The sequence below is a fragment of the Bidens hawaiensis genome, unplaced genomic scaffold, assembly GCF_021521415.1.
Source record: "Bidens hawaiensis isolate Kalapana, Puna unplaced genomic scaffold, B.hawaiensis_p1.1 tig00005028_1, whole genome shotgun sequence".
In the NCBI taxonomy this organism is placed as follows: domain Eukaryota; kingdom Viridiplantae; phylum Streptophyta; class Magnoliopsida; order Asterales; family Asteraceae; genus Bidens; species Bidens hawaiensis.
The window spans coordinates 65,632-89,395 of record NW_027491319.1 but is presented as its reverse complement, the minus strand read 5'-3'; the positions used below and the strand labels follow the sequence as shown (position 1 = coordinate 89,395).

The 23,764-nt window shown below is 38.2% G+C and overlaps 2 pseudogenes across 1 annotated transcript in view; both read left to right on the top strand.

Annotated features, from left to right (window-relative positions):
- LOC143628546 (amino acid transporter AVT1I-like) overlaps positions 1-21,589 on the top strand; it is a 72,312-nt pseudogene extending 50,723 nt beyond the window's left edge. Inside the window, exon 2 of the transcript XR_013152767.1 lies at positions 20,968-21,589. The product of XR_013152767.1 is annotated as an amino acid transporter AVT1I-like (transcript). The remainder of the gene's footprint in view (positions 1-20,967) is intronic.
- Positions 20,133-21,023, top strand: LOC143628543 (amino acid transporter AVT1I pseudogene; annotated as a pseudogene).
- Positions 21,590-23,764: the final 2,175 nt, after the last annotated feature.

Below are 23,764 nucleotides of genomic sequence, written 5' to 3'. Positions count from 1 at the left end.
CAATTCTAGAGTACTGGCAATAGAGTTGACCTTCTTGGTGAGATGGGATTTCTTGTGTTGCTTTCCCTTCTTGTATGCTATACATTTGTCTTCAAAGTTAAAACTTTTCAAGGGAACGCCCATCACAAGTCCATTCCTGACAATGTGGTTCATCTTCCGAAGATGAATGTGCCCCATCCTCCTGTGCCACAGTTCGGATTCCGATTCCCATCACAAGTCCATTCCTGACAATGTGATTCTTCCATGGCCATTTCAGTAGACCTCATATCCATCACATAAGTATTTGTATCACGTGGAGCTTTCATCACTATCCACTCGTCTGGTATCTGAAAACCAGGCTTCAACACGATCGCCTCATTCTTCGTGAAATGAACAGTGTACTCCTTATCACAAATCTGCGACACAGTCAGCAGATTGTGCTTCAACTCTTACACAAAGTTCACATTCTCAAGAGTCATTTTTCCATTGGACACCGTTCCTCTTCCAGTAATTTTGCCTCCACTTTCACCGGCAAAGCTAACTCTCGCTCCTTGAACAGGTTTTAAGTCGTGCAACAAGTATTTGTTACCCGTCATGTGCCGGGAACAGCCGCTATCTACAATCCAAAGACTGTGGGCAGCCCTATTCAACTGTCCCTGCACAATAAAGCAAAGGATTAGAATCTAGGGACCCAAGACCAATTGGTCTTGGATCTATACATCCCAAACTTTGGCTTTCCAAAGTTAGTATCTCGGTAACTCCTGTAAGTCCCATTAGGATATCTCCTTGGAAATTGAGTGTGTGGCCTTCCAAACCTATGTGTATTGAAAGTATTATATCTTGCGGTTTGGTTATTAGCATTGTTAAACTGAGGTTTGTTTCTGTGAAAACCTGAATTTGTTACATTTCGGAACTTTGAAGGGTTTTCATTTTTAGCAATATTAAAAATACCATTAGGCTTATGCTCAGTTTTAATAGGCCTCACACCTCTGAATCTCGGCGTCAGAGGGTAATCTGCAACAAGATGTCCTAACTTATTACACCTAAAACAACACCTATGCTCCATTTTCTTTTCAAAGGTTGTTTTGGATGTCGAGGCTGTGTTACCGGCCGTTCGTCTCACATAAGGTGGGACGTACGGGTTGAGTGGAGTACTCTTTTTATAAGTTTTATCTTTTTCTCCACCAGTGGGTAACACTACCTTCTCTTTTGTCTTACCCGATTCGGACAACTTATCCAAATCTGATGAGACTGGACTCGTAACAGAAATTTTCACACTTGAAACAGGCGAACTCGTTTCGCCACTACTAACACTTGGTTCTTTACTCGTAACCTTGATTGGAACTGTCTGAGGAACTTCAAAATCAACAGATTTCTGAACACTAGGGTTAAAAGTGTAATTGTGGTTATAAGGTGGTGGAACCTCGTGATAACCAATTCCTCCCCTCTTCGCAGAGGTACCTTGATCACTAACAAGGTGATCAAGAATAGCTGAGGAATTTCTGAACTGCTCAAGTTTTCGGTTCAGTTCCACCACTTTCACCTGGTGGTCAGCAATCTGTTTTTCTCGTTCAGCAATAAGTTTGGTCTTTTCTTCCAAAACCTCATAACTTAGATCTATGACTTCAATTTTTTCAGCAAGTTTTGTTTTTAAGCTTTTAACATCTTTTTCACACGCTTTTATTTTAATTTTGTAACTGTTCTCTCTTGCTTTCATAAAGTGATGATCTTCTTTAAGAGTTTTAAATTCAGCATCTAAACGAACATACTGATCAGTTATGGTAGCAAGTTGCTCAGACAAGTTCTCACATTTAGTTCATATAGGTTTAGAACATACCTCGGAGGACTGGTCCTTGAGATCTGCCATGAAAGCTTTTTCCTCTCCAGTAGCTTTCACTTCTCCGGTGACCTTCTCACATTCTTCATTCTCAACCTTAGCCATATTTGCCTGCTCAAAAGTTTCATCCGAATGCAGGTTCCAGTTGTATTCACCTGCTTCTCTAGACATCATGGCACTGAAATCTTTACTACTCCCATTGTACTGTGCAGACCTGCCTTGACCACGTTCAACTCTCTCGTTTCTGCACTCTTTAGCAAAGTGGCCGTTTTGTTAACAGTTATAGCACCTCACCTTAGTCTTGTCGAACCCAGGCCTGCCACCAACAAACTTTCTTCCTGTCTTCCTCATAAACCTCTTCACCCTCCTCACAATCATGGCCATCTGCCATTGTAGATCCATCTCTTCCATATCATCGGCATCTATTTGGTCATATTCTTCATCCAGCATCGCTGGATCAACAACCTTCCCTTGGATATAGTTCTCATATGAAGCAATAAACGAAGCATAGAGGCCAAACTGCTCTTCAGCAGATTTGACGCTCATTGGCATCTTAGAGTAGTTATTGCTTGAAGAACTTGAAGAGCCACTACTCTGGCTTGCTGTCTGTTTAGTACCACTTGATCCACTGGCTACAAAGCAAACATCCCCATTTGAGTTTACTGACACATACCCCTCCTGTGAAGACTTGGCACCCGACTCGCCCTTCGAGTAGTAGGCGGCAGAATCAGTCTTTGAACTTGAATTGGAGTTTACTTTAGCACCGTTCATGCCTGGATCTTGAACCTGATCCATAGATGTTTCTTTTCTTAGCATATTAAGCTCAAAAGTTCTGAGCTTGTTGACAGTGGTTTCAAGATCATAAGTAGGGAAGTCCTTGTCTTCCCTCATCAGTACAGTATACATCTCCCATTTTGGTGGGAGGGCATCGAGAAGCTTCTCAACTATTTCTTCTTCTCGGTAGGAAATAGAATAGTTGCTCAGCTCAGTCATTAGATGATAATATCGGGTGATAATATCATCTAGAGATTCGTTCTTCAAAAATTTGAAGACGGAAAACTGAGTTTTGAGCAATTTGATTTTTGAAGCTCGAATTCCTACATTCCCTTCAAATCTGTTCTCAAGAGCTTCCCAAAGCTCTCTAGCTGATGTGTATTTTCTGAATGTATGGAGGATCTCCTGTGGAAGAGCCATTGTGATTGCAGCATGGGCCTTGCTCTCGGCCTCATACATCTTCTTCTCTTCCTCTTCCATCTTACTGTACTTTTTGATCTGGTCCCTACCTTCGTACTCCATTACAGGTGGAATATAGCCATCTTGGATGCACACCCACATTTTCGCATCCTGGTACTTTACATATTGGATGAACCGATCCTTCCATGCGACAAAATCGGTTCCATTCAGCAACCTTGGGGCCTTTGTAGCTGACCCCGCTTCAACTTCCATCTTTACAAGCTCTGAGATGTTGATCGACGGCATCCTTCTTGAAGAGCAGAAACCTGAAAAATAAAATAAAAAAAATTTTTTTTTTTTAATAAAGTACTGTAGGCGAAGTTAAGAATAACTTCGCTTAAGTAATAACTTCGCTGGAGCTTTCTTAAATTCGCGTGACTGGGCGAAGTTGTGAATAACTTCGCTTAGGGTGAGCAAACTTAGGAAGTAGGCGAACTTGAAGAGAACTTCGCTGAGTTAGGCGAACTTGAAAAAGTAGGCGAAGTTGTGAATAACTTCGCCTCTCCTTATATCTTCGCCGAAACCCTACGTATCCTGACGGCAACTTCGCCTGATGAACAACAACTTCGCCTGACGAACAACACAGTTTCTGCAGATCTGTAAAACGGATTTTAACGAGGTTTTTGACGGTTTAAAGGCTTGAACACCCTAGTAGGAGGTTAGAATGAGCAAAAACACCGAAAACACGTCCCGCGAAAAGTCGAAACGGGACGAAATCTACACCCGCGTGAATATCCCGAACCACACAATCGAGCAAAAGCTCTGATACCAATTGTAGGTTCCCTGGACGGATCACACGAGATATCCCGATATACACAGGTGCGGAATCACTGTGTAGATCGTTACGGACGTAGAACACAAACACACGAACACACGAATACGATACGAACAAACACACGTTATATTAATAACTCAACACGTGATATAATCACAGTTACAGACTCTCGACCTCACGTCACTTGACTCACGAACAATAACTGACTTACACCAACCTCGAACAACTAGCCGTAACCTATATAAATACACGACAACTTCGCCTCAGGCGAAGTTGTCCATAACTTCGCTTGGTTAACAAGTTCGCCTAAGCGAACTTGTCAACAACTTCGCTTGGTTAACAAGTTCGCCTAAGCGAACTTGTCAACAACTTCGCTTTAAACAAACAAATACATAAACAATATTACATACTCGATTACAGACATTAGACATATGAACTACTGACATTTATGCACCAACATTTCCCAAACAAGAACACGAACCTGTTACTACCAGGTATAGACGATAATATGTAGTTGTTTTGAAAGACATGATCAACAACCTGTTTAGTGGAACAAAAGTCATCCAAAGTTCACAAAAGTCTTAAATAAAGTATAATCCATAATCCTTAACAAACTTAACATAAAAAATCCATAAAAGTCTAATCAAAACACCTATTAAAACACAAATTCAAGTTCCCAACTTCCAAGTTTCAGTTGTTCTTTCACCCTGTCTTCTCAAATCTTCAATTCCAAAAAATCAAGCCTGAACACAAAATATTCATATAAGCATGGACAATTGAACATATTTATATCGTTAAGAAACATTACTAGAAAGTTTTGGCATGGGTTACCTTAGGATTGTTCACTGTTTTTAGAAAGCAACACTACTCGAGCATTTGGAGTTGGTAACTAAGGATTTTTCATTGAGTTGGAAGCATTTAATTCTGAACTAATTAATGTTAAGTGGCATTATCTTCTATAAGCTCATCTACATTAACTTTGTTAGAACCTAAAAGTACAAACAAACATATACCACTAATACAATACTATGTAAAAAACATATAAAAATCAAGTAAATATGAACACTACAATATTCTCTATATAGCCAATATTTTATGCATATTAGAGCCTCAACGGTAGTTTTACTATGTGAACTTTGTTACTCATTAAGTACTCTTCCAGTTGCACTAAATGTAGACTCCAATGCGACAATAGATACCAGAATACTCAAAAAGCCACTTACCACCATCCTCACAAGTATGGGATGTCTAAAATCATTTGTTTTTCAAAAAGCCAACACATCAAATTCTGAGTTCGTATCAACTCTTGACTCCTCTAAGTACAATTCTAGCTCTGACTTTTTGTAAGTTTTAAAATCTTTAATTTGAAAATTATCAAAATCCTAAAAATAAATAATAGAAACTTAGTTAGTCAATAAATAAAAAAACAACACACACACACACACACACACACACACATATATATATACGAGAATGCTGACGTACAAATGAAAATAGTGTTTCTAAACGTAAGAATCAAGTAGAGTAATTATATATACAAGTAGAGTAATTACATAACTACTCCACTTGTATATATAATTACTCTACTTGATTCTCACGTTTAGCACGTTAATTTCATTTGTATTTGATCCAAACCCTATATATATATATATATATATATATATATATATATATATATATATATATAATGATGTACCTCAAGTCTTGCACTCACTCCGCAAGCATATGTTGGCTTGCATCACTTTTATCCTTAGCCCCTTTGCTAGTATTTAAAGCACGTGATGAATCATTGTTTATTCATGAAAACTAGAATGACAAAGTTGATCAACATTTGTTATTCACTACTTTCCACTCCATATACTTTTGAATAACTCCAATCGATAAAATGCAACTTATATCTAGGATCCAAAACCGCAACTATGGCTAATATAAGACTAAAATCATACCAATATATCTGAAACTTCCCCATCATCAAGTCCTCCATTTTTTATATATACACATCTTTTGAATTCATCCCATTATACAAAGACAAATAAACCATAAAAACATGTAGATAGTATAAGTTTGCAGTTGGATGTTTGGTAAACGAAAAAACATTTTTCACATCATAAAATACTCCAAGAAAAGAACATAATTTTCAATCTTGTCCCACTCTGATGCATTTGGACATTGATTATAGTTGGAATCACTCAATTCTCAATGGCAAAAGACACGTCGATAGTGAAGAGCATCATAAAGTATTAAAAAGGAGGAATTCCACCTAGTAACAACATCTTGCCTTAACCCCATTTTCTAATCAATAGAAAGCAACTAAACACATTTCAAAAACTTTTCTTTCTTTGTTGTGAACCTTTCACATATTTGATACTCTCTCTTACTTTATATACACAATCATCAGTTACCTTTAGCCCATCTTGTACAATTAGGTTCAATATACGTGCACACCATATTAAGTGAAAAACAAGCACAAGTGGTGACTTTGTATTCATTTGTTGTCTCAAAATCCCAATGAAAGTTTCATTAGATTACGCATTATCCAACGTCACACTAAATGTTTTTTTTCTATACCTCACTCTAATAGAATAGAAAACACATTTTCACATAAAGCAATGCCAGTATGAGGTGGTGGCATAGAAGAAAATGATAACTTTTTTTTTAGCAAAACCAATTATTATCAATAAAATGAACTATAATTGCTAAATATCCAGTTAAGCATATCCCCAGGTGATTCCATAGTAATGGCTTTGATCTTTTCATTTTCTCTATTTAACTTATGTAGTAAATCATATTTTAAGGTATTTCTAGAGGGAATATTCACATCGAGTTGCAAGTACTTAAACAAATCTCTATATGCCTTATACCCAACAAATGACAAAGGTAATCCATGCATCACAATAGCATCTACAAGCATGTCAAGAAACGTATTTTGAGAAAAGTTGATGACTTTAACTTCATGTCACTATTTAAAAGCATTCCACCAACATCTTTAAAAGATGAACCAAAGCAACTTTTTTTATGTGTTACTTATGATTGCCCGTACCTTGCTTACTATCATACATGATAAAATGTTTGCATTTCTTGCACTTTGGAAACCTTAGACCTATTTCTTTCTTAGTATGTTTGGTAAAGCAATGCAACACAAGAGATCTTCCTATTCGTTGTTTCTTTTCCCCTGAGTTACTATCATTTATATATTTTTCTTCTACTTGCACCGACTGAACCTCATCATATTCCATGTTCATATTAATTAATGATTCATTTTCTAAATCAAATTTGACCAGTCTCCATCTACAATAGAAAAAAATACATAAAGTTACACAAAAATAAAATACCAAACTTGAACCAAAATAAGTGTAGTTGAATCAACGAACATACCGTTGATTTGGCCTTCTTATCCTTCATCTTCTTCTCCATATTATTTTGTGAGTCACACATAATTACCTAAATACTAACAAATGTGAATATAAACGAAGAAACTTAATAAGAAAACAAGCCCTAATCAGAATCCTAAACTAACATGTCAAATGAAATTAAACTAAAAAACCTAATAAGAAAACAAGGCTTAATTGGAATCCTAAACACCTAAATCTAACAAAATTAAACACAAAACTTCAAAAATTTCATCATCCATATGAATATTCATCATATATATGTAATTAAACATATGAAATAAGCGATGACGTGAATAGATCTGATGTGAGAGAAGACTTACGTGAAGAAGATGAGGTACGTGGAGGTTGGACTAACGTTTGGATCATTAGTGTTGTAACCCTAGAGAGGAGGTCGGAGCCGTCGGACAACCGGAGGGAGGAAGACGGGCTGCTAGAGGGTGGAAGATGGACTGCCAGAGAACTATGCACCGCTGAGGTTTTGTTCAGTATCGATTGTGTAATATGAAAGAAGAATTAAGGTTAACATGCTTAAGTAACTTGGGCTGGCAATTATATTATCTTATAACTTTTAATTATAAAAAGATTAATTGGGTACTAACGGGTATTTAACAGGTAAACATGTATTTTATCTGATTAGACACGAAAATTAATAGGTACTAACGAAACATATTAAGGGCTTACCCAATACATGTTAAGATCGTCTAGTTAGGCGTTGTGTATTTGTGTACAAGTATAAATTGCTATCCCTACTAGAAACACAACCTATAGAGTTTATAATAAGGCTACAAAATTAATTGTGGAATCTTTTGATGTGCAATGGTTAGAGAAAAATGACATAGATGCACGGGTTGGACCAGATTGGTTATTTGACTATGACACCTTGTTCAAACCTTTTAATGCCTTTCTGGATGTACCTATGGGTACTACTAAACAAGGTACTGGTCTAACTATGAAGAGGATGTGACAAATGAGAAATCCACTGTTCTAAGCAGTAATCCACTAGGAATGTATGATCAATCATGCTTCACCTTCCTCTCCAATTGTTCAAGAGACAACTACTGGAAACAATGCTACTATAGAATCTTTAGGAGTTAAGAATTAATCTGCCAACAATTTCAATCAACCCATGAATGGAGTCGAGATTCCTCAATCATTTGGAAGTTCATTATTTCAAGACCCAATTTCATATGAGTATTATGTGACTGCTCCAACTCAACAAAATGGTTTAGATGCAAATTTGCCAAATCTTCCTCGGTCTTCTGTAATTCCTGATTAAATGATTCCAACTTTAGCTATGAGCAATCATCCAATTGAGAATATTGTTGGCCCGGTGGATGCCGGTGTCATGACAAGAAGCCAGAGTGAAAACATACACAAATGTGTGTATTCATGCTTTATTTCTCAAATTGAACCGAAAAACATTAGCTGGGCTTGGGTTGACGTAATGCATGAAGAATTGAATCAATCTGAGAAGTTGGGGGTATCGAAATTGGTTATGAAGATAGAAGGAAAGAAGTATTTAAATAGCAAATGAGTTTATCGAAATAAACAAGACAATAGTCGGGTCATTGTTCGTAGTAATGCATAGTTAGTGGTTCGAGGTTTTCGTTAGGTTGAAGGTTTGGATTACACCTAGGTATATACTCATGTTGCATGTATGGAGGCTATTTGTATCTTTCGAGCGTATGCTTCATATATGGGTTTTCCTATTTATCAAATGGATGCAAAGACTGAATTTCTGTATGGAGAAGTCAAGGAAGAAATTTATATGGATCAGCCACCTCGTTTTGTGGATTCGATTCATCCGGATCATGTGTACAAATTGGATAAGGCGTTATAGGGGCTGCATCAGGCTCCTCATGCCTGGTATGCCACTCTGTCTGATCATAGTAGATCGTGGCTATACTCGAGGAACAATTGACCAAAACTTATTAGAAGGGTTGGAAAAAATATAATTTTGGTTTAAATCAATGTGCATGACATCATTTTTGGATCAACTAGTGAAGATTTGTGTAAAGAGTTTGAGGTTGTTATAAAGAAGAGGTTCAAAATGAGTTCACTTGGGGAAATGAAAATGTTTTTGAGTTTATACGCTAGTCAAAATTCAAATGGGATTTTGCTACATCAAGGAAAGTATGTTGAAGATATCCCTAAGAAGTTCGGGTTGCAAGATTCCAAGATTGCATCTACTCGAATGGCGGGAAGACCACCTTTTTAATCAGGTTTTGATGGGACTCCTGTAGATGAAACAAATTATCGATCCATGATTGGTTCCCTGATGTATCTGACGGCTAGTCAACCTAACATCATATTTGCTGTTTTTCAATGTGTTCGTTATTAGGCTAATTCTAAATTATTTTATCTGACTGTTGTTAAACGCATTTTTATATATCTTAAAAGGAGACCAAAGATAGGTCTTTGGTATCCTAAAATTATTGAATCTGACTTATATGCATTTGCTAACAGCAATTATGGAGGTTGTGATATTGACAGGAAATCAGCGTAAGATGGATGCCAGTTTTTGGTATAGGATTATGTCTTCACAATTCAAGAAGCATCATACATTGTCAACATCAACAGTTGAGGAGCTGAATACATGGCTACATCTGCTTGCTGCTCTCAGCTTATTTGGATGCTACATCAATTGTTGAATTACGGTTAGGAATTTCTTGGTACTCCCATATTTTTTATAATGATTTCTATACAAATTGTTAAAAATCTTGTTCAAACACTCTAAAACCAAGCACATTAATATCAAAGTTTAGTTCATTCGAGACGGTTACGAAAGAAAACTGATTCAACTGCAACAAGTCCACAGTGATAATAATGTGGCGTACTTATTTACCAAACCTTTTGGCACAACTCGATTAATGTGCTTGTGGGATTCCTGAAAATGCTTTGTTGCGATGACTAATTTTTGTACTTAGATTAAGGGGGTGTTTGTTTTTTCTTCAAACATCTTCAAGGGAGCTAATGTCTGCAGGCGCGCAGACATTACCCTTGAAGACTGTTTGTTTTTTTTCTTAAAACAGATCTGAAGTTATCTTCTTTCATCTTAAAAGAAAAGCAAGGAAATCTTGCTTAAAACATCTTCACAAAAAAACCCTACTCTTCTCCCTTTGCAGCCACCCTCTCATCCACTGCTCCTACCACCGTCCGCCAACACCACCACCCACCGTACGCCGCCACCACCACCCCCGTACCCCGCCGCCACCGTCCACCACCATCCACCGCCACCACCACCGTCCACCACCCACCATCCATCACCACCACCGTCCACCACCCACCATCCATCACCACCACCGTCCGCCACCACCACCACCATCCATCACCACCACCGTCCACCACCCACCATCCACCACCGCCACCACCACCACCATCCATCACCGCCACCACCACCGTCCACCACCCACCATCCATCACCACCACCGTCCACCACCCACCATCCATCACCACCACCGTCCGCCACCACCACCACCATCCATCACCACCACCGTCCACCACCCACCATCCATCACCACCACCATCCATCACCACCACCACCATCCATCACCGCCACCACCACCACCACCATCCATCACCCACCACCACCACCATCCATCACCACCACCGTCCACCACCAACCAAAACCATCCATCACCACCACCCATTGTCCACCACCACCATCCACCGCCACTACCCACCGTCCGCCGCCACTACCACCATCCACCACCACCACCTTCCACCACCCACCAAAACCAAATCGGCATGGCAAGCAAAGACTAAAAACTAGATGTAACTTGAATAAATGACTTTTATCTTGTGAGATAAGTTTGACAGTTATGCAGACAGTATCAGCTTATAAAAACAAACAGTCTTATATTTTCAGCTTGCAGATCTTCAGACCACATCTTCAGTTGCAGACATGAAAACAGATGAAATCAGCTTGCAGACAGTTTATGTCTGCAAAAACAAACAGCACCTAAATTTGTACATATTTCTTTTTCTTTTATGCAAAAATTTAGGAGGGGGGATAAGAAAATAAATTTGGTTTTAAAAAGGATTCACTTTAGCATTAAGTGGGAAGTGATATGAATTTTCGTTCTAACGGCCAGTCGACACACGTAAGGTACTGTAGCTGAAAGGTTTAGGTTCAATGTTCAATGTGTCGGTAGACTCAACCCTTGAGAATGAATAGTCTATTCAGTCTATTGACTTGTTGGAAATTAATTAACTTGAGAATACATACGCTTACCTTCAATTATGTTTCCAAAGATACATAATAATTACTTTACTAATCTACTTTCATTACATAAGTTCATACATACGTTCGTACCTTATTACTTTCATACTATATAAATTACTGTCCTTTTCTATCTTGGATATTATTAGGGTCCGATCCCTTCCTTTTCTATCTCAGATATTATTAGGGTCTGATCCCTCTTTCCTTTGTCTATCTCAGATATTATTAGGGTCTGATCCCTTTCTTGTCTATCTCAGATATTATTAGGGTCTGATCCCTTTTTACTTCTCTATCTCAGATATTGTTAGGGTCTGATCCCTTTCTTCTCTATCTCAGATATTATTAGGGTCTGATCCCTCTTTCTTCCTCTTCGTGCATACTGTCTTTACATACCCAAAACATACATACTTTCTTTAATCATTCATACATATTCATATATTGTACATATATCTATCATACACATTCATCTATCATATAACTACCTCCCTTGATAGCACGTGTAATATACACAGATCGTTCACATACCGACAAGCTTTCATCCACTTTAAGATATACATACATAACATATAAGCCATACAAGGCATACACTTACCTGTTAAGGTAAGTGTATTAACTATCACATCGAGTATGCACACAGTCCCGAAAACATAACAAGGAAGTGGGTCTAGAAACTCACTTGGATCCTGTTTCTTTCTCCGTTAATAGTTAATCCTTTCTTTAATCGAGCTCTGCTAACTGTATACGAGTTGCAGGTATCAATACTCATCCTATTGTATTAGATTACTTTTACTTAGATTTTAAGCGAACTTAACATAGGCGAATTTAGCATTAAGCGAACTTAGCATTAAGAGAACTTATATACACAAACTTAACATCCGGAGAGCTTAGTTTCCAGCGAACTTAGTGTCCAGCGAAGTTAAGCGTTCAGCGAACATATCCGTAGACGAACATATACGACGAAGTTGGTCAGCAGGCGAACTTGCTTGCAGGCGAAGTTGTACAACAGCAGTTTCGGGTTTGATTCTAACCCCATAAACATCTCAGTTTTAACGTGAAATCCTTTGATACGATGTTAATAATTCCTGTAAACGTTCCCGTGGCCATTTTAGATAAAACACGACCCGAAAACGCATAAAGTTTGGACCTTTAAGAATAAAGTGTTCAATACTGGGTCTAGGGTTTATTTTAAACGAGTCATAAGCAGCCGTAAGTTCGTTTCTAACATCAAGTTTGCTACTTTAATACTCGTTTATACCCGATCTATACTAGGTTCAAGTTTCAAGGCTAACCGTTCATAAAAACGTACTTTAAAGATAAAAGACATACCTTTACGTGTTTTAAGGTTACGGTTTAGCTTGGTTATGAAATTTAGGTCTTGTATCTATCTTGTACTACGAGGATCTATCAAGAATTGACGTTTGTTTGGCTCAGCTCTCACCTCTCTCTCTCTCTCTCGTCCGTATATATATATATATATGGTGATATGTGTGTGTTCTTGAGTGTGTAGGCAAATATGGAAAGATAGAATGAGGATTAGGGCTGTGGGATGATTTAAGGGGGGTATTTATATCCCTTAAAGCCCATTGACCTAAGGCCCATTACCCTTTAATCCACTTTCACTAATCCAAGTCCATGACCCTTTCTTTATTTAATACTAGTTCATTATTATTTAACACACAACAACTTAACCAAATCTTTCTTTATTTAATATTATAATATTTGGGATGTTACAAGTCTTCTTTCCTTAAAGAGGTTTTATCCCCGAAACCTAACTATCTACTTAAATAGATTAGGGTAAATCTTGCGCATCTCATCCTCAGCTTCCCAAGTAGCATCTGATCCCTTGCGATGTTAACATATATCTTTTACCAAAGGTATAACCTTGTGGCGAAGTTGCTTCTCCTTGAGATCAACAATCTCTATCGGTTGCTCAATGTAGTTCAGCTGTTCATTAACCTCGATGTCCATCAGTGGCACGTGAGACGTGTCATCAGCCATACATTTCCTCAGATGAGAAACATGGAAGGTTGAATGATTTCCTTCTAATTCATCGGGTAAATCCAGCTTATAAGCTACTTCACCCACACGATCTACAATCTTAAACGGTCCAATGTACCCCGGACTCAACTTTCCTCTCTTTCTAAAGCGAATGATCCCCTTCCATGGTGAGACCTTAAGCATCACGTTGTCACCAACGTTAAACTCAATCGGTCATCGTCGCTTGTCGGCATACGACTTCTGTCTGTCTTGAGCAGCTTTCATTCTAGCCTTAATCTGATCGAACTTCGAAGATGTCTCTTGTACTAATTCTAAACTTCCCATCTCTTTCTGACCAATTTCTCCCCAACACACGGGGGTTCTACAACGACTACCGTAAAGCATTTCGAAAGGCGACATTCCAATACTTGAATGATAATTGTTGTTATAGGAGAACTCTGTCAGATGCAGATGATCATCCCAACTTCCTCCGAAGTCTAAAACACAAGCACATAGCATATTCTCAAGGGTTTGGATAGTCCTTTCGGACTGCCCATCTGTTTGAGGATGATACGTCGTACTGATGTTCAGTCTTGTTCCCATGGCATCATGGAATTTCTTCCAGAATCTCGAAGTGAATCGAGTATCTCTATCAGACACAATCGACAGTAGCACTCCATGCTTAGATACAACCTCTTTGATGAACAAACTTGCTAACGTTTCTGACGAGATGGCCTCTCGTATAGGCAGAAAGTGAGCACTTTTGGTCAAATGGTCCACAATCACCCAGATGGTATCATGATGCTTAGCTGTACGGGGTAGCTTAGTTATGAAATCCATAGTGATGTGTTCCCACTTCCATTCGGGTATCTCCAAAGGTTGCATCTTCTCATAAGGCTTCTGATGTTCATCTTTGACTTGTAAACAAGTTAAGCACTTACTAACATAATCCACCACGTCATTTTTCATCCCTGGCCACCAGTAATCCCTTTTCAAATCTTGGTACATCTTAGTGGTTCTTGGATGGATTGAGTACCTTGACTTGTGAGCTTCATCTAAGATTCGACCTCTGAGATCTCCATGGCGTGGAATCCACATACGGTCAAACCTATTCTTAACACCATGAGTGTTTTCCATCAATTAGTCTTGCTGACCGAAAATCCTTTCTTTCTTCACTAGCCCTCCATTTACCAGAACCTCTAACTGCACCTTGATGATTTCTTCAAAAATACTTGAGTTCATAATCAACTGGTATGACTTCACTGTTGCAAGGACTTCCTCATTCTTACGGCTTAGCGCGTCGGCGACCACATTAGCTTTACCAGGGTAGTACTTAATTTCGCAGTCGTAATCCTTTATCAATTCTAACCACCTTCTCTGTCTCATGTTCAATTCTTTCTGCTCGAAGAAGTACTTTAAACTCTTATGATCTGTGTAAATGGTACACTTAGTACCAAACATATAATGTCTCCATATATTAAGAGCATGCACTACTGCTGCAAGCTCCAGATCATGTGTTGGATAAGTGCTCTCGTGAACCTTCAACTGTCTGGACGCATATGCTACCTTTCCTCGTTGCATCAACACGCAACCTAGCCCTTGATGTGAAGCATCAGCACAAACAACTAAATCCTCGTCACCATCAGGCAGAGCAAGCATTGGTGCTTGTGTGAGCCTTTTCTTTAATTCTTCGAAAGCTTCTTCTTGAAACATACCCCAACTGAATACTACCAACTTTCGGGTCATACTGGTCAACGGTACGGCTATCTTGGAGAAACCTTCGATGAATCTCCTATAGTAACCAGCTAACTCTAAGAAGCTTCGTATGTTAGTCGGGTTCTGCGGAGTCTTACAATTCGTTATCGCCTCAATCTTAGCTGGGTCCACGGTAATCCCTTCAGGATTTATCACGTGACCTAGGAATTGCACTTCTCATAACCAGAACGCGCATTTTGAGAACTTAGCGCATAACTTCTCTTCCTTCAGAGTCTCCGATACCTCTCTCAGATGCTCTGCATGATCAGACTCGCTTCTAGAATAAATCAATATATCATCGATGAAGACGATAACTGACTTATCTAACATTGGCCGACATACCCTATTCATCATGTCCACAAATACTGCGGGAGCATTCGTTAGACCGAATGACATCACGAGGAACTCGTAGTGTCCATACCGCGTACGGAACGCTGTTTTAGGGATGTCTGCCTCTTTCACCTTCATCTGATGATAGCCTGATCTGAGATCTATCCTTGAGAACCAACTTGAACCTTGCAGTTGATCAAACAGATCATCAATCCTTGGCAATGGATATCTATTCTTTACCGTAAGCTTGTTCAACTCGCGAAAGTCTATGCACATTCTCATACTTCCATCCTTCTTCTTCACGAATAACACTGGTGCGCCCCACGGGGAAACACTTGGTCTTATAAAACCTTTGTCGAGGAGTTCTTGCAGTTGGGACATCAATTCTTTCATTTCGGACGGTGCTAGACGGTAAGGCGCCTTCGCGACGGGCTTGGCCCCTGGTACTAAATCCATCTGAAATTATATCTCTCGCTCCGGTGGCAACCCCGGAAGATCCTCAGGGAATACTTCTGGGTAGTCACACACGATAGGAACATCTTTCATTTCTTTCGTCTCAGCCGTAGCGTTGACAACATACGCCAGGTAGGCACCGCACCCTCGCCTTAACAAACCCGCGGCTTTTATCATCGAAATGACATTAAGCCCAGAACTTTCTTTGTCACCATAAACCGTCACCACACTACCATCCAAGGACTTTAACCTTATTATCCTACTCTTACACATTATCTGAGCTTCATACTCAGACAATCAATTCATTCCCAAAACCACATCGAACCCTCCTAAGGTCATAACATACAAAGTAACAGGGAACTCATGTTCCTCTAATTCTATCTTACAGTCCTTAACCATTTTCATTATTTTAACCGAAGTGTCACTAGCGGTTTCTAATATAAAGGTCTCATACACTCGGCAACATTTCATTTTAGCTAATTTACTAAATGGTGTGGCTACGAAACTTTTGTTTGTACCTGAATCGAATAATATTGAAGCGGAAATACCGTTTACTAGAAACGTACCTGTGACAACATCTGGAATCTGCTTGGCTTGTTCTTGGGTTAACATGTAAGCTCGGGTCCTCGGCCTAGTCTTATCAGCGTCATTCTTTCCACTCCCTCCAGCTCCACCATCGGTGCATTCCTTGGCAAAATGGCTCGGTTTTCCGCACTTGTAGCATGCGGGTTTTGAAGTACAATCGGGAGCACAATGTCCCACTTTTCCACACTTATAATAGGCATTTGATCCTAACCTGCATTCCCCACTGTGAGCCTTACCACACTTATGACAAACACCAGATCCCTTACCCCACTTACACTCACCACCGTGCATCTTTCCGCATGTCTTACACGACCTCTTCTCCCAAACTCTCGGCTTCTTGTTCTTAGGGTTCCACATTTGAGTACCGGGTCGTTTAACAAGATTGACCCGCTTCTTATCTTTCTTCTCTTCTTCCACCACAACATCATCCGCAGCCAGGTATGCATAAACCATCTCTTCGAGCTCGACAGCAGAGTCAAAGGTAGCAGGTTTACTCGTCCTGACTAGCGTGCAGACTCTATGTGGCAATCCCCTCACATAACACTTAATTCTTTTAGCCTCAGTGTTAACCATATCGGGTACCAACCTAGACATTCGGTTGAACTCGGTGGTATACTCACGATGTGTCATCGTTCCGGCTTTCAGGTTCAGGAACTCCATCTCCGCCCTTTCAACTTCGGCGTCAGCACAGAATCTCTTCATCACTAACTCTTTCAGATCCTCCCACTTTAGAGCCTTAATCTCATCACGGGTCATCCTCTTCTCCAAACTCTCCCACCAATACATAGCTTCGTCCCCGAATGATTGGGTGGCATAACCGACGGCTTGGTCAGGACAGCACTCGCTGATTCGGATAATTTTATCCATAGCGGTTATCCATTGAAGGGTAGCGATTGCGTCTCCCAAACTAGTTAGCTTCGGCGGGTCACAACCTTTGAAGGACTTATAGTTGCACCCACCTCGGCCCCTCTTCCTATCATCAACCTTCACATACTTTACCACACTCGAAGCCTCCCTCTCTCTTTCATCATCCTTCCTACCATCTCTTCCCGCCCCTTCAGCAGTTCTTTCACGGCCTCCAGCAGACCCTTCAGGATTCAAGTTCTTCACAGAAGCTGCTACAGCTTGAACAATGCCTACTTGAACTGCAGGGTCGAGTTTATGCCCTTCATTGTTGTTTGGGTTTCGCCCAGCAGCGCTTCCTTCACCTCCTGTGTTGGAAGCTGTTTCAACTGAAGGTTGTTGGACACGACGAGGCCTGCTACGATGTCCAGTGCGGCCTCCTGCTCCAGCAACTGCCCCATATCCAACCATCGTATTCTAAAAAGGAAAACACAAACGTCATCACTCAAGGAACTATTTAGTACAAGGATAGTAAGGCTAACAGGTAATAATAGTAGCCTGCTGTGATTAGCTGATCACGTTACTTTCCGTGTCCTATACACTTCCCCTTTATGAGTCTATTTGTGCTAGGTTCTACTCTTAAACAGTTAATCAATCAAACAATCAAGAAATCCTATCCTTAACATACACATATCCTTTCTTTAGCAGTTAAGCTAACATTAACATTCATATTTAATCATACACTTTACCTTTACTGAGCTTGCTTGAGTGACACATGGCTATCTTGAACTGACATCTTCTTTTCTTTTCTTACTTAAATCCTATTCTCTGTTCGAGTCTAAGCATGTAGGATGCTTAAATCTCTCGAACTTTGCTCTGATACCAACTTGTAAGGCCCCGTAACCGGTGCCCTACATTTGGTGTTGGATTTACTCATAAACACAGTTCTAAATATCAGAGTTAATTAAAACTTTACGCGGAATATAAAACTTCAACCATAAAACATTACATAGCTTTCAAATCTTGTCTTATCAAGCATTCATAGTCATTTAAAAAAAACATAGTCTTTAAAACATCATAACATTTCCTTGAGACGCCAGTGTCTTCAATTCGATGCCATGTGTCTTCATCAAGCGAACTGCCTCAATCTACTCACTTGCGTGCATACTGAGTGAGTTCTAGTTAATCACACATTATATAATACATACGCTTACCTTCAATTATGCATCCAAAGATACATAATAATTACTTTACTAATCTAATTTCATTACATAAGTTCATACATACGTTCGTACCTTATTACTTTCATACTATATAAATTACTGTCATTTTCTATCTCGGATATTATTAGGGTCCGATCCCTTCCTTTTCTATCTCAGATATTATTAGGGTCTGATCCCTCTTTCCTTTGTCTATCTCAAATATTATTAGGGTCTGATCCCTTTCTTGTCTATCTCAGAAACTTCTCTTTCTCGAAACTTCTTGATATCACACATATCATCTTTCTCTATCTCCGCCTGGAAACAGTTTCTTGATCACACAGATCATTTTCTTCCTCATATCTTCTTGGCTCACTCAGAACCATTCCGCGATAACACTTATCGTCTTCTCTCTTTTTCTACGGCTCACACAGAACCTTTACACGATCACTCAGATATCTTCTTTCTCCTTATAAGGTTCGAACAGAACCTTCCGCTGATCACATACGGTGATCCACCCTTTGTTCTTTCTTTCTTCTGTCTACGGTAATCACTACCGAACAATACACTGCCTCTTCTTCCATGCCTGCCCTCCACCGACCGACACACTCGCCAGCGGCGAAGGCTTCACCAACACGAGGACTAGGCTCTGATACCAAATGTTGGTTTAGGCCCCAAAAAAAACACACTAACACACACAATTTGAATGATTGTTTACTGTGTATTTGATAAATGCTAAAAGGGTTACATCTTTTAATGAATAAACAAAGGCTTTATATAGCCATAGAAGATAACAACGTGAAAATAAACAAAACTAACTAAAAACTAGCTACTAAACATATGACTCGGTAATCACCCTACAAACTAGGACAAATACATACTTTTTCAAACTTAAACTAACAAACTATTATTAAATTATTCTCACATGCATGACCCGATTGCATGACCCATTTTACCCGCAACAGTAAACGAACCCGATTAATCCAACAGGCAACGCCTCTTTCATAAGTACTTGTTTCAGTTGTGTTCCTGAGTTCATTTAAGAAAAGAAAGGCAAGGAAAAGAAAATTTTTTCTTCTTATCTTTTCTTTTGGTATCTCCTCTTTCTCTTCAACTTATTTTCCTTCCTAATCTTTTCAATTTGGAAAGATACATATTCTTTTATTTTACTCGTCATTTTCTCTTCTCTCCCCTCCTTTTCTTTCTTTAAATGAAACTCGGGAACACCTTTTTTAAATTTTCCTTCATTTTCCTTTTTTAAATGAAACTCGGGAACATAATATATTTTTTCCATCCCTTATTTTCTTTCCCTTTCCTCAGTTAAATGAAACTCGGGAACATAGTGTTACTCCATGTCTTGTAATCATATTTTCATTCACAGAACCCTAAATTTAATTTATCATTTTTTTAGGAGTTGGAATAGTATCACTTCCATATGCGATGGCATAGGGCCAGCTCTGAAAATTCATTAAAGTACTTATATTGATTAATTAAAGTACTTGGCATTTTTCAAATTTTAGTAGGCCTATAAGTCTTTGGTTAATTCTAATAAATGGGGTTTAAAAGGTGTTTGAGTAATATAAAAATAGTGTTATTATAAACATTCGGGTATTCTACATATATAACATCAGGAATTTTTAAAAATTTTGTGCCCCCAAAGAAATCGTGCCTCGGCCGGTCGCCCGGTTTGCACACCCCAAGAGCCGCCCATGCGATGGCGTCAGGAGGTTGGTTGAGCTTGATACTACTTTTTGTAATTGCCGGCTTGACCTTCTACACCGGATTATTGATTCAAAGATGCATGGATACCGATCCAACAATAACAAGTTACCCTGATATTGGGAACCGCGCATTTGGGAAGATCGGTAAAGCTATAGTATCAATAACTATGAATATAGAAGTCTACTTCCTGGCAACAGGTTTCCTGATCCTAGAAGGTGATAATTTAAGCAACTTATTTCCAGACATGGATTTTGATGTTTATGGCTATCGTATCGGTGCCAAAAGTGGATTTATTGTTCTTGTTGCACTCATTATACTTCCCACATGTTGGTTAGACAACATGAACATTCTATCCTATGTATCCACGAGTGGAGTTCTTGCCTCGATGATCATCATAGGATCGGTCTTTTGGGTTGGTGCTGCTGATGGTATTGGTTTTCATGAAAAAGGCAAACTCATGAATCAGAATGGAATTCCTACAGCAATCAGCTTATATACATTATGCTTTTGTGGTCATACAGTTTTCCCAACCCTATATACTTCCATGAGAAACCGACGTCAATACTCAAAGGTACGTTTTAATATCATCATTGTCCATTGATGTGCCTACAATAACATTTCTCTCCATTCTAACCAAAACTGCTTGTTGTTCTACTATGTTGCAGGTCTTGCTCCTTTCTTTTGCCTTGTGTACAGTTACTTACTCATTGATGGCCGTTATTGGTTATCTTATGTTTGGTTCCATGGTCGAGTCACATATTACCTTAAACCTTCCAACATACAAGATAAGTTCAAGAGTGGCCATATGCACCGTCCTCATTACCCCGATAGCTAAATATGCACTACAGATAACACCAATCTTAAACGCTATTGAAGCGTGTTTTCAATCTTCTTATTATAAAAGGGAGCGTAGCTTCATAATTAGAACATTTTTGATGATTAGTACTGTAATCGTAGCCCTGTCCTTTCCCTTTTTCGTGTATCTGATGTCACTTGTTGGTGCCCTCTTATGTGCCACAACTTCAATAACAATACCATGCCTGTGCTACTTGAAGATCTCGGGAATTTACAAGAAAATCGAGGTTGAGCTAGTGATTGTTGTGTTTGTTCTACTAAGCGGCTTAATTGTTGCAGTTGTTGGTACTTATGTGTCTTTGGGGGATATAGTAAACCATCTATGAGCAGCATGTTAGATCGACTTGAGAACAACGTTGGCCTTTTTTTTATCATTATATGTTCTTTGCTATAGTATTCTGTAACTGGAATCCTAGAAAATATTATTAGGATAAGTTTGAAAAAGGTTGTATTTCGTGTAGATTACTTCCAACTTTTTAACAATATTTCCTGATAACTGTTCCTAAACAAATTCTAACCATACTTCAATGTGTTCGATTAATCGGGTTTGTGGATGGATCAGACGAGTCACGGGTCATTATGTGTCGTTAATCGTTTGCACGTTAGTGTGACTTGGTTAAGAGTTTGACCAAGTAACGTGGTGGAAAATGTGGGTTATTTAAGAATTTGAACAATACAATATTTACAAAGAGATCATGGAGGAACATGGTAGAGTTCACGTGGGATTGTTTCTGTTCTTTTATATTTAAGGTGGAGTGCCAGATAGGTTTATGTATTAAAGCATTCTTGCATCCTTTATCTCTATCTCTAAATCAAAAATTACATTAAAACTTACTATATTTCATCTATTCATTCTAATTAATAATACATTTTATACCTTTATTACTATTTTTTATCCTTCCCTCACTCACAACCACTTTTAAAAAATATTAAAAATTTATATGAGGTGAACAGTAGTTTTCAAATATACGAAAAAATCACTTTGTTATCTAAAATAAAAAAACGGTTCACTCACAACATCTTAAATCACTCTCCAAATTATAAAAACACTAGTTTTTATCCCCGTATTACGGGGGTTGTATTTCTTTTTCGTGTCTAATATTCATATTTTTTGCATTTTAACATTATTTATTATAAAAATAGTTAATAATATACTTATGGTTTGATGATGAAATAGTTTCACAAATAACTGACATGTTATAACCCGTTTATAAACTATGGGTTTGAGACTCATTGCTCGCTTATTTTTTTTACTATAAAATTCTTTCTTATTAAAAATAATATTTTTTTAAAAAAAAATGGATATAAATATTTAGTATATCCCTATTTTATATTATTTGCATATCAAATACTTGGTGAGATTTATATTTAGAATAGTGGGATGTTATAAACCGTTTAAGGTTATCTGGGTATGGTGAGACCCATACCGTGAATTCGGGTAAAATGCATGAAAAGTCTTTATTTACAAATAAAACAATACGGTGGCTTCAGTAATGTAAGAAACAATCATAGACCTTTTAAATGTTTCGTTTATTTACGGGGGTTGTTAACATTATTTGTTTATAATATTTATATAAACGGGTTTTTTTTACTATAAGATTGATTTTTTAATTATAAATAATATATATCTTTTTTAAATAAATTATATATTAATTTTTAATATATTCCTACTTTTTAGGATTTTTATATCAAATATATGGTGAGATTAGTTTTTAATTTAATGAGATTTTATAACCCGTTTAAGAAATTATGGGTTTGATTAGACCCATACCCATTAATTCGGGTCAAATGCATGAGAAGCCTATATTTAAAAATCAAGGAAATCTTGTGACTCCAAAAAAAGGGGGAGCGACCACATCGCGACACGTAGGATTTTTATGTTTTCGTTAATATATATTATAGATTTCTCACATAAAATAGGGGGTTGGATGAGAATGCTCTTAGACGTTATTTTCTTTTGTACTGTACTTCTAATTTCAGAGAAATAACCAGAGAAAAATTGTCCCAAATTGTGTATATAGTTTCTGTTTTGTTCAATAGGGGCATGAGACAATAAGCGTAGGGCTCATGGAATTCACTTTGACGGTTAGCGCCCTCTACAATAATATAAATACTTTGGTTGAGCAAAAATAGAAAGACCCGTATGTTTTAACAAGCAACAAAATATATAAGCTAATTTTTTTTAAGTACGATTAATGTTGTAACAATAAACATAACAATAATATGGTTTAGTCAATGTTGCCCCGGCTAGTGGTTAACGTCAGACAAGGGTGATGGTTGCCGGCTTGGATAGTGGCTACTCAGGGGTCGTCACTTGTCTGCCTCTACATAATTTTCACTAAAGAAGGAACGAGCTTGGAAGTTAATCGGCCATATGTTTTTGTACGTTTATTTAGTTGTTATTTTCTTCGTTTTAGTTTTTAAATTTTAGTTTGGGCTTAATATTTTCTATGGATTTTAGATTAAAAAAGGATTTTTGACCCAATATATTTAAGATAATTAAGATGCATATCTAATTTATTAATAAATTGAAAAATATATATGAGACATATATAAATAATAAAATTTGGTCCCGAAAATTATGGTCATCGACCGGTTGTCAGAGCC